At 35.7% G+C, this 16,603-nt stretch overlaps 1 protein-coding gene across 4 annotated transcripts in view; it reads right to left on the bottom strand.

Moving 5' to 3' along the window:
- LOC120416300 (platelet-derived growth factor receptor alpha) overlaps nt 1-16,603 on the bottom strand; it is a 101,770-nt gene that overhangs the window by 73,196 nt on the left and 11,971 nt on the right. For 3 of the 4 annotated variants that reach the window (XR_005605323.2, XM_039578019.1, XM_039578020.2), the window contains exon 1: nt 11,114-11,708. The exons of the other annotated variant lie outside the window; for it this stretch is intronic. The gene's annotated coding sequence lies outside the window, so the exon portion shown is untranslated. Of the gene's footprint in view, nt 1-11,113; nt 11,709-16,603 lie in introns of those variants that run through there. 4 annotated transcript variants of the gene reach the window in all.

The raw sequence follows: 16,603 nt of genomic DNA, 5'->3' as shown, positions 1-16,603 counted from the left end.
TCATATTTTTCCTAATTCCTCATTTATTCCCACTTTATCAAATTATTTCTTTTATTTGAAGCAAGAACAAATGTAGAGCTGGATGTAGTAGGGGAAATTTACCCATTTTAATCACTCGAAGCCGTTCGACCAATTCTCATCACTTTTGCCGTTTTTCGCTATTAAATCAACATTTTTAGATGTATCAACATTGGAGAGTTGCTTGCTCACTTTTGTTTGAGCTATTTATTACTTTGGAACAGTCAAAAACACTTTATGAAACCTGTAATTCATGATCAAAGTGCTGATAGGCCGATAATAGAAATAGGCTGAAAAAGGGTATAGTTCCCCTAGATGAAATATTTCTCATGGGTTCTAGAGCTTTTGCCATGTGCGGTAGCAAAATAGTGCCATTCAGCAATAAACCCCAAAATCTGCCTTACGGTTTGAAAGATTGAGCATGATCATATTAAACCGATTTTTATATTGTGAGCCAGTTTCATCTGAATAATTGATGATTTTTTTTTCAATTCTGGTACATTTAATTTCAAAAACAATACCATTTACTTCTGATACATGTGGACAGCAGCTGTATCGTCTTTCAAGATTTCGAAATGATTGACAAAAAAAAAGTTAAATTGTTCGGACGGTGTCGAAATCAACACCACTTAATTTGATCTTAATCAGATAATAAATCCAATTAATCTTTCTGATTTTCTTACATTTTTCAGTTTTGTACTTTCCAGAAATCCTCTTGCTTAATCATGCTTCACGAGATTCATGTTAATTCATAATTTTTAACACGATAATGTATCGTACACTTGTTCTTAAGTGTTACTTACAAGATGAATTTCAATTTCCTGCTAGCTCAGCGGGAATTCCATTCTGCCCTATATTGCGTGTCGTTCTTGCTCTGTCCTGTGGGCTAGCACATTCACCGTATACTATTTTTTTTAATTTAAGATTAATACAGCAGTTTCCTACAATTTTTGCCAAATTTTCTAATGATTAATTGGGATGAAATCTTATTTCAATAAATTACCAGGTAGCAGTTATTGATCAGCACAACTGGGTGCTTGTGGTTCCTGAGTTATCGTCGTTTGAAGATAGGGGTTTCGCTCAAAAATCGCCAAAAAGTCGATTTTTTGGGAGGGTACAAAAATGGAGGGGGTGGTCCGATTTGGATGAAATTCGGGATTTTTGCATGTTTTGATAGTCTCAACAGCTCTGCCAAATTTGAGCAAAATCGGAGATGGTAATATTCAAATTTGCATTTTTTCTTGCACACTTCAGGTGGAATGACCCATATACAGACCCGACTCAGTCGTGAGTGCCCTAGCTCACTGAGCAGTTGCACTGCGTGGCAGTAGTCGACAAACGCTCATTCGACGTTGCACGCACACACATAAAGAAACAAGTTTTTAACACAACAGTTTGTATTTATGCGTGGAACGGTAATTCCGTAGTAACAGTTCAATAGGGCGAATCTGCGTTTGTAAACAAACAGTCTATCCCTTTTGCTCAAGTGACAGTTCACGTAAAGTAAGAGGGGGATAGACTGCTTGTTTACAAACGCAGATTCGCCCTATTGAACTGTTACTACGGAATTTTGAATATAAGTTATGGTTGTGCACAATCTAGAACCATTCAATTGTTTTAAAATAGTCAAAATAGTGTTTAAAAAGGATTTTACGAGTCAATCATATGACACGAATTGAATGAGTGTATCTCACGAGCACGAGTCAGGCGGCAGTGGTTGAACAGACACAGTAGGCTTACAGTCACAAGCTAGCATTGAACTGAATTTTTGGTTTGCTTCATGTGCACGCTGGGTTGGAAACTTTTCGCAGGCCTGCCGCCAATACCTCTGGTTTTCATGCGCATCTTCTCGTTTTTTGTTTATATAAAAGTCCAATGAAATAGCTTAAAAAATTACAATAACCTTTTCGTATTTTTTTTTTAAAAAGAGCGAAAGAGCAACTCATTTTAAAGAGCGAACGAAAATGAGCGGTTTTGCCCACCTCTAGCAGCAACCATCAGATTGGGTTTAAGCTTAAGAAGTTATGAATGAACAAAACATTTTGGAGTTAATTTTGTTTTTCAATCATTGATTAATTGATCAAGGTAACTGTTGAACTGAAATCAAGTTTCACTTTTTCTAATGGTTAACGAATTCTTTCAAAGATATGACACTTTTAAGCTTAACTTAACTTCAATCGATTGGGCTAAATCACGCTAACAGAGAGGTCGCACTCACCTTAATTGCGAAAGCACGGCCCAATTCAAAACACGTTATCCAATGTGTTTTCATAGCTTGATATCATTTACAATATAATGACATCGGCTTCTTATCAGGAACAACGCCTATAATATGGAAGAAGTCCACAGAGTACTAGTAATCTTATCAGTACCCCTCCTTTACGACACAAAACTGCCCTGGGTAAGGCGATGGCGACAGGTTTCTTCACGATAGCCACATTGAAAGTCACCTGCTGATAAGAATTCTCAGAAGTAATATTCCTCAGAAAATTCCAACCACCTAACATTTAGCAGAACTGAAACACGAATGGTTGGGGAAAAGGTAGCTGCACAAACTTTTAGTATTCATAGATCATGTGCAAAAAACAGTTTATTGAAAACCAAAATTGATATCGATCTAAGGATGTTCCCAAAAACTGCAAAGGTCTAAATAAGTAGTAGAAATTGTGAAGATTATGAAACTAATAGACACCTGTCTTCAGTGGGGGTGCTATGGGCCATAATTCAAAAAGCATCTCGTAATTTTAAAATAACAAGTGCATTTCAAAAATAAAAAATAAAACTTTACATTTGGGGTGTTTTTTAAACCTCCTTACTGAAAACTATTGCAAAAACAATTTTTAAATTTGGTTTATTGAAGCATGCACGTATTTTTGAATATGTGTGGAAAATAAACATGTTTAATAAATGTTGAGGTATTTCCAGAACCATAAAACGATCATTTCTACAAAAAAAAAAATCATCTATTAAAAAAATTGATGCCAATGATTTGTCCACAACTCAAGTTTAATGAAAAGCATGTTGTCGGCGATTTTTACTCTACCCCATAAAAATGCAAAGTTGGGATAAAGAGAGTTTACTCGCCAAAACCTTTGGCTGGAAGAAATTCAATTACCTCACAGCCAAAAGATTCCACCAACTGAAATTAATTTCTTCAAAAGTCGCAGCTGCAGCAAATTTTCATTCGAGATACACAGTCTATTGAAAATGTGGTGTAATTTAAATTTTAAGGTTGGTTTATAACTTGTTATTGCAAAACATTTTTACAGTTCTCCTAAATCCAAAGTTTTTACCACATACTTATATTTTCTCAACTCAAATCGAGGTCAAGAGAGATGGCAAAAAATACATTTGAATAAATAAATGATCAATAGATAGCGCTTTTGTTAACATTCGTCCTGGTTGGTTGGAATATGCCCAAGAACCAGCGAGTTGAAGTTACCGTTCAACCTTTATTGTGAAGCTTGGGATTCGGTGTAAGTTGGACATGCGTTCCAGTGTTAAAACAAAATAGAAGGTTGGTCAAATTTTCCCAATTCTCTAACACTCTGGCTGAACAAGCATTATACACGGACTTAGTCGAGCATGCCCAAGTAACCAAACAGCACTAAAACAAGTCAGTGTTCAGCACTACAAGCGCTTCACCAGCTGCGGATTATTGCTAACAAGTTTAGACATCTGCACTAAAAGCGCTTTTACGCCCAATTTGGAGTTGGCTTACCGCAGCTGTTTTTAAACCTACCAATGCTTGTACTTTGCATGATACCTAAAATAACTCTGTGGTATATGCTCCATCAGACTCTGCTGGGGCAGGTTCCTCCATTATGACCAGTACCCCAGTACCCACGGCGAATTCTGAAGATTCTTTAGGCACCGAAGAGGCCCGAAAAGTGCCAACCTTTAGGCCAACCTACATTTTTCAAAAGAAGCGATTCTCTTTCATAATAATCGCAACATTAGTCCACATTTTGTTTATTCAGCTCTTACGAAAAATTTCGATAAGGACTGAAATAATCAACAACACCTGCTAAAGCATGAAATCACGGTGAATCTCAGCCACCAACTGACAGCGGAAATTTTCTCCGCAGGTTTGTGATGGTTGTTCTAGTTGAAGGGATGAGCGAGTAAGAAATGTGTTTATTTTCGTTTGCTTCATTCTCTCTCTTTCACACCTCAACTGTGTTGCCAGTTAATGGGAAAAAAATCCAGCAGTGTTGCTAGGAGCAGCATTAATTCAGCTGCATTTCAGCAAAGCCTAAAGCAATTGTTTTAGAGCTGATTTGTTTTGATCTTAGCTGTTTTATGACTAACTAGCTGGTGAATGCTGATGAACAGCTAATTTATGATTTATATTAATGCTGGATGGTTACTTGGGTGTGACAGAATAGACATTGCTTTTATTTAAAAGTATGAGCATGAGAGATCACCAGAATAGACATTGCTTATATTTAAATTGGAAAAAATAGAAGAAAAAAAACCTTCAATCTATGTCAGTTACGGGGAAGTTACAATAAAGATTCCTATCCCCTCTTTTTTTCATTCTGCACGTAAAAGTCGTTTCCTTTATTCTTAGATACAAACGAAACGTGCTCGTATATGTCGACTAAACGAAACTCTTTATGAAAGTAGAAAATCCAGTATTCAAAAGCAAAATCAATATTTTCTACACCTGGCAAAGTTAAAGTCTTAACAAACAAACTTAGAAAAAAACAACAACTATTTATAGTAACCGGGCACCCCTTGAAATCAAATATTGACCAAATTCCAAATTTTAGCTCATTCTGACCACGGGAACCCCTCTCCTTATCGGTTGAAGTTTGTATTGGAAAAATAATTAAAATCTATGAAGAAAAGCAACTGATTCAGTTTTTTACAATTCTTACCAACTCTCGGAACTAAGATCTTCATCGAATTTGGAAAAAAAAACTTTCCCGCAGACACCATATTTATAGGATTTTATTATGCTAAAAAGTTATTAGCCTCCGAAAAAGACCATCTTTACGCGGCCGGCTCAAAGGGGCAACATAACAGGTGCAATGCCTGAAAGGCAGGCAAGCTTGCACGTACCCAGGTGAGTTTAAAAATAATTGTTTCTAGGTAACCTCATGCTTCGACACCTCATCTTGTTTTATCAGTTATTTGGATATATGTTTTCATAAAAATTGTCAAAACGGTGTTATTTGATGAATTCCAACATCAACTTTCATTTCAAATTTGTTTGGACGCTGTAGTCAATGCAAAATCAATTAGGCCGTTGCAAATATTTTTTAAAGTTTATGTCCCTCGACGCTGACCAAAGTCGAGGGGGGGGGTGGGTAAAAAACAAAAAAGGGATAAAAATTTAAATTACGTGCCATGCATTCAACATTTTAATGATAAAAGAATTTTAAAATGCATTATACACCTGTCCAGTTGTTTTGCAATCATTAGTTTCCAAAAAAAGTATAGACGAAGATTTTATTTTTGGCGAATTTTTTTTTTTATAAAAAATTTAAACATTTTTAAACGAGCCCAAACATGCTAAATATGATGACACTGACCCACAAAAATTGACAAACATGACTGCGCAGGTTCAACTCGAGGGAAAGCATGAAGTTTAGGGTCCCCAGAACAACGTGTACCTACCTTGCATTTTTCAAAAATATTTTGACTGGGCCGAATAATTTTCCTCCAATGTTTGTACCTATGGAGAATTAGGGCGGTTCGTCGCTGTTGCATACAAGCAAAAAGTTGCATGCAATATGTGGGAGTAGCGAACATCACTAATTCAATAGTTTTGAAAAATTCAAAGTACACGTGGTTCTGGGGACCCTAAACTTCATGCTTCCCCTCGAGTTGAACCTGCGCAGAAATTTTGTTGGTCAGTGTTTTTTTTAGTTTTGAATTCACGATCGATCAGATGATTCAAGCATTTCATATATATCTATCACAAACGACTACGTTTCTTAAAGCCTTGTATCATGTTTGATTTATGAGTTAAGTTTATTAAAAATCAAACAGTTTTGTTGTATATATTTTATGTCTGAATTTTCAAATGTTGCATATGCCAAGCCTCACTAATTTCAGCACATTCGATTAGTAGAAAACAGCTGAATTTTCGGTTGATTTGGCTGACGAGTGTTGTGCAGTTATCGACTGAATGCAAAATAAGTTTATTGTGTTTTTGTTGAATTAAAAGTAGGAAATTATGAAGAAAGTGCATTAAATTTGATCTGTTAGGCCAGTAAATGGCAAAAATTTGCGTGCTTACTCGAGGCGGTGCTGTTGCTGGTAAGTTTATAGCCCAAATAGTATTTTTGGAGCTTTAATCGAGCATCAAACTCTCCATATGACGAAGGTAGGTGTTTGATTAGAAAGGGTATATTTCCCCTACAAAAACAGCATTATTTATAACTGATTGTCTTAAACTAGAAAAAGCATTCTGAAAAAAAGCATTCAAAAAAAACCTAGTGTGACGTCACGGTCTCACGAACCCCTTGTCACAATTTGTCACGCTTGAAACCCCCCCCCCCCCTTCCCCCCCTAGAGCGGGACGTACTTCATGGATGACGCCTTACATGTTTTTTGCCAGTTCGTCAGCTGTGTGCTATCTTGTGACATAGACCATTTTGGTCGAAAATGAGTTTGTGATGACGTTTTGCTATACTTAACAAACACTTCAAGATGCTTTAACCCGATTTTGGAAACTCGCTTCCGTTTCCCGGATATCGCAATACACACTTGTGACATAGACCAATTTATCATCAAAATGAGCGTGCACACTTGTGACACGTTATACATGTTGTTGGAAAATGTGGATTTTTTTTCTTGTTTTTTACAAATTTATGTTGATACACATTTTCTGAAGGCAATGCAATCTTTTGTTTTTGAAAATATACTGATTGAGTCGGTTAAACCATTGATTTGAGCTTATTTTAGTTTGCATGGGAATTCTGTGCAAACTTGTGACACGTAGTACAATTTTACTTTCGAAACACACTTGTGACACGTGCTTTTCAGATTTTTGATTACATAATTTACTGTATCTTTAAACTGGTGTAACTAAATTAGTTGAAACTTGGAGCGTTTGTTAAGCGATAGTAAACGAACAGATTGCTTCAAAAAGTTTGGCTCTATCATTCATAGTTTTGAAATTATTTACCAACAAACTTTAAAAATCGATTTTCTCGAAAAGTACTAAATTGTCGTTGTCACAAGATAGCACACAACTGACTAGTTATAACAAAATGATATGTTACTATACAGCAATTCCCCACGAAAACAGCATGGAAAAAAACAAAAGTGCTCGGATCGGGCTCAATTTTTTTCTGGGGGTTCCCTGGCCAAAATAATTAGACCCGTATTTTTTTGTTTGGCCATTAGGGTGACCTACGCCGTGTTAGGGTGGTCTGAATAATGGCCATTTTCGTCGATTCTCGCAAAAACCACTTTTTTCAAAAAATCATAACTCCTCGCCATTTCAACCGATTTCAATTGTCTTATACGCAAATGAAAGGAGATAATTTGGCCTTTCAAGGAAAAATAATAAGAAGTTTCTAACATCTAGCCTAACATATGAAAAGGGCGTATGAAACTTTAAAATGCCGTTTTGACGGTGTCTGGACCAAAGAGCCTATGTCTGGAAATATTTTTATCGGATTCCCCGGACATTTTTACATAACATACTAAAAAATGGGAGGAGTTCATTTACAGGATTCTGAGATATGATTTTTTGAAAATAAAATCCGTGTTTTTCGACGCGCCGGGCGCAAAAACCGGAAAATGACGAAATCGGCAAAAAATCAGCTTTTTTCACTAAAACTGCGATAACTTTAAAATTTCAGCAATGACCTATACATGTCTGGGTACCATAATTTTTGTAATTGAAAGACGAAACTTTTGGTACCCAGACATGTATAGGTCATTATTATTTTGGCCAGGGAACCCCCAGAAAATTTTTGAGCCCGATCCGAGCACTTTTGTTTTTTTCCATGGTTTTCGTGGGGAATTGCTGTATAAGTGTCTGGATTGCGAATCATGACGTTAGCACCTTAGAGCTGTCCGTGCGGAAATGAGGCTGATAACTGTTTAGCAAAAAATCCTAAAAATATGGTTTCTTCTGGAATGTTGATATTTTGCGAAAAAAGTGAAGCTTTCGGGTGGTTTTTAAAAAAGAGGGGGTGATCCGATGTGGACAAAAACCGAGATTCTTGCTTGTTTGAACTGGATCGGAAAATGTTGATTTAATTTTGCCCATATAACATAAGTTTTTTTTAATAAGGCCGTTGCAAAGGGGGGGGGGGCAAGGGGGGCAAGAATTTTTTTTTTTTAGTTCAAAATTTTCATAAAATAGAAGTCACATCAACTGAAAACACTCTAAAATGCATTTTTCTGCATTGATAAACATATTTAACATGTTTGGGCTGGGTTAAAAATATTTTGAAAAAAAAATGGTCAGTACTTAGGTATTTTGAAAAACTAATGATTGCAAAACAACTGGACAGGTGTGTAATTTTTTTTTTTTTTTCGGGAGGGTGATCCAGCCGCACATCGTTGATGTCGAAACCTCTAAACTGGGCCCTCGTCCTGTCACGTCCGTCAGTAGTCTTGTCGTACATTACAACTGGAATCAGATCTGCCAATGAATTAGTACACTTCGACCAAATAAACACTGACGCTGTATGGATCTGACTCTAGAATAAATGCACAGTTGTGTGTTATTCATAAGTCCAAAATGTTCAATTATTCATATAAGTCCAAATATTCATTTGCGGATAACTACCTAACTTGAATTGAATACAAGATTTAAAGTAACCTATCCGAAAGCTATTCTTATCTCAAATCCCCGAAATTTTAATTAATATCCAAAAAATCTAGAACGTTTCTTTTAAAACCTGTCTGGCTTCTTTTAAAAAACAAAAACAAAAAAATAGATTAACAGTTCACATTTTACAAGTCGTGAATTGAAAAAGAGACGACAATTTGATCGTCAGAATCCCAGTAGATCCTCGATTCGCAACAATGGTCGATACAATCATAATCCGACAACCGTTAGTTCAACAGATCAACGAATTTAGTCCGATATCATTTCACTATTGATTGATCGAGACTCTATGGAAATTTTGAAAAATCAGAATTGTTTGTATGCTACCCGCATTCTAACCTGACACCCACATTAAGATAGGGAAAAATCACATATGTAGCGGTTCATTGTACAAATGTGATATTTCCACTATAGGAGAACCTCCTGGTTTCGATGACAGCTTACCGGCCATCGATTAAGCCCTGAGACTGCGTCAAAGTGGGTTCTCGTAGCATGAAGTGGTGTCCATGTGTAAAAATGGAAGCTTCAGCAATATACTGAACACTTCGATTTTAATTCCACATCGGATCAAATCATACTCCTTGCCAAACAAGCATCAAACCAATGATACTCATTATGACAAATCCCAGGATTGCAAAACAACTGGACAGGTGTATAATGCATTTTAAAACAATCTTTTCATTCAAATAAATGATGAAACCATAGCTCGTTAATTCAATTTTAAAACTTTTTTATTTTTTGGTGACAGATTTTGTGTCAAAAAATGTGTAATATTTCATCAGAAAATGATGAATTCTCGATTAAATTTTCAAAAGGTCCTATCTTCATAGGAAACCCATGAGGGATAGGTTGTTTTAAAAATTTATTCTAGAATTTTCATCAGTTTCTGGCGAATATTTACCGGGTTCACATTTTTAAACATTTTTTAAGGTAATATTACTCAAAAAATTAAGGTTATATTTAACCTACCAAAATTTCAACATTTCAAAATTCAACTTTTTTTTGCTGTTTGCCGCAAATTTGCCATGCTATCTTTCATTAACAATATTATTGCTCATTAGCATTCAATTATTACTGGAACACCGCAAAGTTGCCAAGCACTCTTTTATCAATGACATTATTTCCCACCACGTTCAGTCAGAATCTGATGAAAATTCACCAGAAACTGTTTAAAATTCACCACTTTCTGATGTAATATTGCACTTTTTTTACACAACATCTCTCACAATTCCCTGATGCATATGACGTCGTCGATATGACCATCATTTTTTTAATTCTGTGTACAAATTTAAAAACACAAGCAAGATTTCTAGAGATTTTTTTAATAGGTCCTATAAGCCCCTATTGCTCAAAATTGGCAAAGTTGCTTATCTTTGCCTAAAGAATGGGGTCAGGGGTATCGTTTGAGATTTATCCAAAGTTTATTCTATGTTTACATCTGCCTTTTCAACCCGATACTGATTTTGATCGACTGTTGCTATTTATCAATTGGAGCAACCGAAGCGGATTTTAAAAATAAGCCATTTATGCTCTATGGCATAAGCATTAGACTGGCCCGTCGTTTTATGGAAAAATTAAAAAAATGACCAGAAGTTTTTTCGATGCCTTTTGGGTTTCAAAACAAACCCCCTAAAATTTGGGAGCGATTGGTTGCGTCCACACTTTGCACATTGTATTTCAATTTTGTATGGGAATCAGAATGAAAAAACCCTCTTTTTACAATTCGATTTTCATCATTTTTATTTTCTACTATTTTTTTCAAACCAGCACAATAGCGTTGGAATTGAGAAAATTCTCTAAAACTTTCCCGAAGAAAGTGTTGTGCTAACTTGCTCCTTTCAAAATATACAGCGTGTTCAAAACTGGTCTAAAACGTGTATTTTACTCTGAAATCATGTTTTAGACCAGTTTTGAGCACATTGTATCAATATCAATAAATTACTTTCTTCGGGAAAGTTTTATAGATTTTTTTCAATTTTAACGCTATTGTGTTGGTTTGAAAAAAATAGTGGAAAGTGATAAAAATAGAAACGTTCACAAGAGGGTTTTTCTATACTAATTCCCATACAAAATCAAAATGTTATGAGCAAAGTGTGGACGCAACCAATCGCTCCCAAATTTGGGGAGTTGTTTAGGGGCCTAAAACAATCGATTTTTTTTTAAATCGGCCATCTCGAACCAACTTTATAAGCATGTTTCCTTAATTAATATTTATCTTTTTTATTTGAATTTGATTAAGATGATAACGAGTTATCAGAAAACGTGCAGCAATCAATAAAACTATAGACTTACCAAGAAATACACAGTTGATGCTGAATTTTTATGAAATCTTTTAATGTGCTGCTGTACAATTAAACAAAAATCAACGTAACAAGTCACCTTAAACCACTATAATTAAGTCGATTGGAAAATGTATCGACGTGGAACTCCCTTTTTTAATGGTAATAGATATTTACACCGCCATCATCAACACGCCTCGGTCGCTCACCATCAATAAAACTAATATCCAATATTAGCACCATCAACATTTACACAAAGCACCCGTGCCAATAAACATATGACGGAAGCGACTAAATTAATTCCACTTTTTTAACGTTTGCCGTTCAATCCATCACGAGTCACCACTGGACCATGGTTAACCGACAGGACCAATAGTCTGCTTCATTTACAACACCACCATTCACACCGGGGAGCCACTTGAGCACAAAGGGCGCAAAATTGTGTCGAACTTCCCACTTCCGGGAAATTGAGAAAATCCGCCACAAAACAAACACCACGAGCGAATCCACACGAGTTACACGCTGAATAGCAAATGTGCTCCACCGGAAGTTGCTCCGAAATTTCCGTACAAATCCAAACGGTCCGACCGCCAAAGTGCAACTGGCAGCTATCAGCCAGCCAAAAGATATGTTTACCCCCCTGACGGTGCTACTGCGTATCAAGTATAAGGTATTTCTCTGCGTTTTCGCAAAGCGACATCTATGACATTCTTTTTTTTTTTAGGAAACCATTTTGCTTCTGATTTTCTGATCGAATTTGTGTCATCGGCAAAATTGTAAATTATGATTTGAACTTTTAGAACGAAATGGTACATGAAAAAAATCCGGTTGTTTTTATTTCACATTTTTGTTTTATACCCAATACATTTTTGTATACTTGTTGTTTTTTTTTAGTATAAATTTCATCGCTTGCTACACAGAAAAAAAATCAAGGTGAAATAACATCTGGGAAAGGGTACATCTTTTATGTTCGAAAAATTGTGTAATTTTACCTCTGAAAATGTGTAATTTTATCAATTTTCTGGTGTAATGCCACTTTTTCAGTATAAATTGAGGTAAAATTACAACATTAAAGAGGTAATATTCAACCTTCCAAATTTACACTATTTTTTACTGTTTAGTTGGAGACATTTTCTAGTTTGAATTCCCGAAAAAACATTAATTCTAAACTATTTCACAAAGGAGAACCACCCCGCTTATTTATTTTCGAAGATCTTTAAAAAATCCAATAATTTGGATCGAGCTTATTAAAGTTTGCATTTTCTAAATAAAAAGACGCAAAATTTTGGACGTTTTGAATTATAGACCTGGCATTAATTTTATTTTGTTATTCAAAAGAGAACAATTTTTCACATAAGTTCATTATTAGTTATAATCAAACCAATGTAGACATGAATGTTTTTTTATGTTGCAAAAACTGTTTTATCCAAAATTAAACCAAACAAAACGCCTATCACTTGAGAATGGGGCGCGTTCTTCGAAAAATTGATGATCTTACCCTGTTCCTGAGGGGAACACCCGTGTAGAGTTCGGGCCAGCACTTATAAAGTGGATTCAGTGACAGTTTATCAATAGACTTAACGATAAAATGTTAAGGATAATGTTTACATTCCATAGGTTGTCTTCCTGAGGTGTCTTGATAAGGTCCAGCATGTGACGATGCAATACCTTACCTTTACCAAGCAATCGAATCCAAAAAGGAAACGATCAACAGTTGTATTGGTCCGAACCCCAATCTACCGCTTTAATATTTTGTGACCAAATCAAATCATTTTCGTATACTTTTATATTTCGTATATTTTTTTAGCAGAAAATAGTTTTTCGGTGCTCCCTTCTTCTTTAACAACCCTAGTCTTTTATTGCGTAATGCAAACAATGAATTTTGTACCCGCTCCCGGGGTCCCATCGTAAAAAAAATTTCATACGAATTTCAAAAACTCAATTGCGTTACATAATAAAATAATGCTCCCTAACTCCCTAACCCTAAGATTTACCGAAGACACCAAATCAATCAGGAAATTCCTTCGCGAAGTACGAATTTTTATATATTTATGTACAGATTTTGTATGAATGACCAATTCACAAATCTGTATGCTAAAGTTTTCAAGTTATCGCAGTTTTAGCGAAAAAAGTTTACTTTTACCCGTTTTCGTCATTTTCCCGTTCTAGCACGCGGCGCGTCTAAAAAACCCAGTTTTTATGTTCACAAAAATCATATCTTCGAATCGTGTTAATGGATATTCGCAATTTTCGGATGTGTTTTGTAAAATATTAAATTTTCATATGACCTTCTCGAATATTCAGCTATTTTTTTTTTAACCTCCAAATATTTTTTCTTAAAAGCCCAACTATTAACCTTTATTTTGAAACGTGGCGCTCTAAAATTGGTTCAGCTGTTCCTGAGATATGATGTTTTGAAAAATGCGCTTTTTACGAAAATCGACGAAAAATTTCATTTTTTGGACCACCCTATTTCGAATAGGAGCACCCCAAGCGTCAATCAAAAAAATACGGGTCTTATTATTTTGGCCAAGGAACTCCCATGCCAAATTTGAGCCAAATCGGAGCACTTTTGATTAAGAGACTTCTTGTTTGCCGTGGAATCGCCCCCCTCCCCCCCCCCCCTAAGGTGTCCACGTGGTTTATGGATGGTCCCTTACAAACGTACATTAGCACGACTGCCCAAAGGTTAATGGTGTACGAGCAAAGTTTCATTTAAACCCAAATTACAAAATTAAAAAAAATGCGAAATTCGAAAAAATGCGAAATTCGAAAAACTGCGAAATTCTAGAAAATGAATCAGAAGTGCGTCCCGACCGGTACCGATCTAGGGGCAGTATGCCTATTCTGTTCACATGACTGTTTCCGGCCTATCAGAACTTTGGCTTTGAATACAGCGTTTTAAAGTGTTTTCGACAATAAATTCAAAATTGTTGGTAGGTGTCAGGAACAATTACCATTTTCCCATAAAAATACATCACGCACTCCCAGACCTTCCCCCCTCTCCAAAATGCTACGTCATTAGCGGAAGGCGCCTAATATAAATCTGCAGTTGCGTAATGCGTAATGCGAATAGGTCGCTAAGTTTAGTGTGCTGAAAATAAGTAAATTCCCCCTACCACTAACACCATGAAAGCGAAGACCAGTCAACAGGATGGATGCAACTTAAAAGAGCCTGACCCGAACATTTGTATGTATAAGGCACGCTCTAATTTAAACTATGGCCACAAAACACAAACAAATCATCGATATGGCGGACACGATTCTGACGTTCGTCTGGGGGCTTGCGCCAGCCATCTTATCTGGCAGAATTTCCCAATTTCCACAGCCTTCGACTACACTCCCCTCCCCCAAACTGCGTTAAGTAATTAAAGAACGATCCCTTGGTGGTTTTAAACTATTTCACGGAATCCGTTAAAATCCGTGGAATTTGCTTTGAACCGAGAAATTTGAATAATGCCATTGATACAGCGAAAATCTATATAATTATTGGACAAGTGTGTTGGTTAATGCTTTTCAATTTATGATATAATGCACTGAGCAATTAATTATTTTTTTTTCATCGTCACAGAATGTCATAAAAACATTCTAATTATTATATTATTTACAGTTTCTGCCCACGGCTTGTGTCAAAGTCGCCCAGTCACGGCGTTCTAGCAGGTTACTAGCAGAGTTCTAACTGAGGGTGATTCTGTCAGAATCAGCTCTGCTAGAATATTTCGTGACTGAACGAGAGGGATGAACAAAAAATGATTTTGAGTCGATATGTATACGTGAAGCTATATCTAGGAGGTGTATTTAAGAATGGTTGTGTTAAATTACCATGTGATTTTGAATTGAACAAATACATTTTTTGTATTTCTGTTTGAAGTGCAATCTACTGAAGACGATTTAAAAAAACACTTTCCTGCATTGATCATAATTTTTAGCATGTTTTGTCTCTTTAAAAATTATGTTCAACATAAGTGTAATATAATTCTACAAAGTTTTTTATTGCAAAACATAAACTGCCCATGTTCACATAAATGTCCCATATGCAAAAACAGCAAGCTGAGAAAAACGCATTTGAAGTTTGTCCCATACATAAGGCTACGTGTTAAGCTTTCGCGAAAAATCTGGATTTCCTCCTGATTTCTAGAACAAAGTACTGGATGTTATAGGCTCTTTTGAAAGAGCACACAATTTTGAACCAAACTGCATCAAAAACACGAAATCGATGAAAATACATATGAGCAATTCTCTACCAATACCGGAAATGGATTTTATTTGTATTTTTGTATTTGGCTCAAACTTTGTGGGGGCCTTCCCTATGACCAAAGAAGCTATTTTGTGTCATTGGTTCACCCATACAAGTCTCCATACAATTTTGGATGCTGTCCATACAGGGAAGAAAAAAATTTGCAGATTTTTTAATCAACTTTTTTTTCGCAAGAGCTCAATTTCCCAAAATACGTATTTTTGGATTTTCGAGATTTTTTGATATGTTTTAGGGGACAAAAATCCGTAACTTTTGAGCCATAGAGAAACATGGTCAAAAAATCTGCCGCCGAGTTATGAATTTTTGAAAAAATCGAAATTTCATGCAAAAACAAATTTGAAGTTATTTTTTTTATGCAAAATTGAATTTGCAATCGAAAACTACTTTACAGATTTTTTGATAAAGGGCTCCGGTTTCGAGATATAGCAACCGAATTTTCGATATTTTCGATAAAAATATTTTGAAATTTTTTAAATCAAGACTAACAGTTAAAAAGGGCCAAACATTGAATATAACGCCCATTTAAAATGATAGTCCTGATTTAATTTTTTTCAAATTCGGCGGGAAATTGAGCTTTTGTGAAAAAAAAGTTGATTAAAAAATCTGCAAATTTTTTTTTCCGTGTACCTATTTTTTTCTTAATAGTCCTCAACAATACCTACAACTTTGCCCAAGACACCAAATTGATCAGAAAATTCACTCAAAAGTTACAACTGTTTGAATATTTACATACCATCTTTGTATGGACAGCAGCCAAAATTGTATGGAGATTTCTATGGGTGAACCAATGACGCAAAATAGCTTATTTGGTCATAGGGAAGGCCCTCACAAAGTTTGAGCCAAATCAAAAAATACAAAAAATAAAAATGGTCGAAATAGGCCAATTTTGTAGAGAGTTGCTCATATGGGACATTTATGCGATCAGGGGCAGTATAGGAATATTATGGTACCTTCCACAGTTATGGAACATCATAATTTATATTGATTTATATTGGCGAATTTTGCCTCCCTTACCAACATCCCTACAAATGATGCACGAAACGTACTAGCATGGCACTTGATGTCACATCCCCGTCGATGACACCATGTGGAAGTAAATACAAATTACAAATTATGAGATGCATGACATAGCATTACCTTAATTTATTAAATTTATTTTCAGTGTGACTAGAAGGGTGTAACAAACATGACTTTATTTGCCGGCCTTCGGGGGCTTGTTTCCGTAGACCAATGAATTTCTCAACC

This window comes from Culex pipiens, chromosome 2 (genome assembly GCF_016801865.2).
Source record: "Culex pipiens pallens isolate TS chromosome 2, TS_CPP_V2, whole genome shotgun sequence".
Lineage (NCBI taxonomy): Eukaryota > Metazoa > Arthropoda > Insecta > Diptera > Culicidae > Culex > Culex pipiens.
The sequence above is the reverse complement of the archived record's forward strand: the minus strand, read 5'-3'. Positions and strand labels throughout refer to the sequence as shown.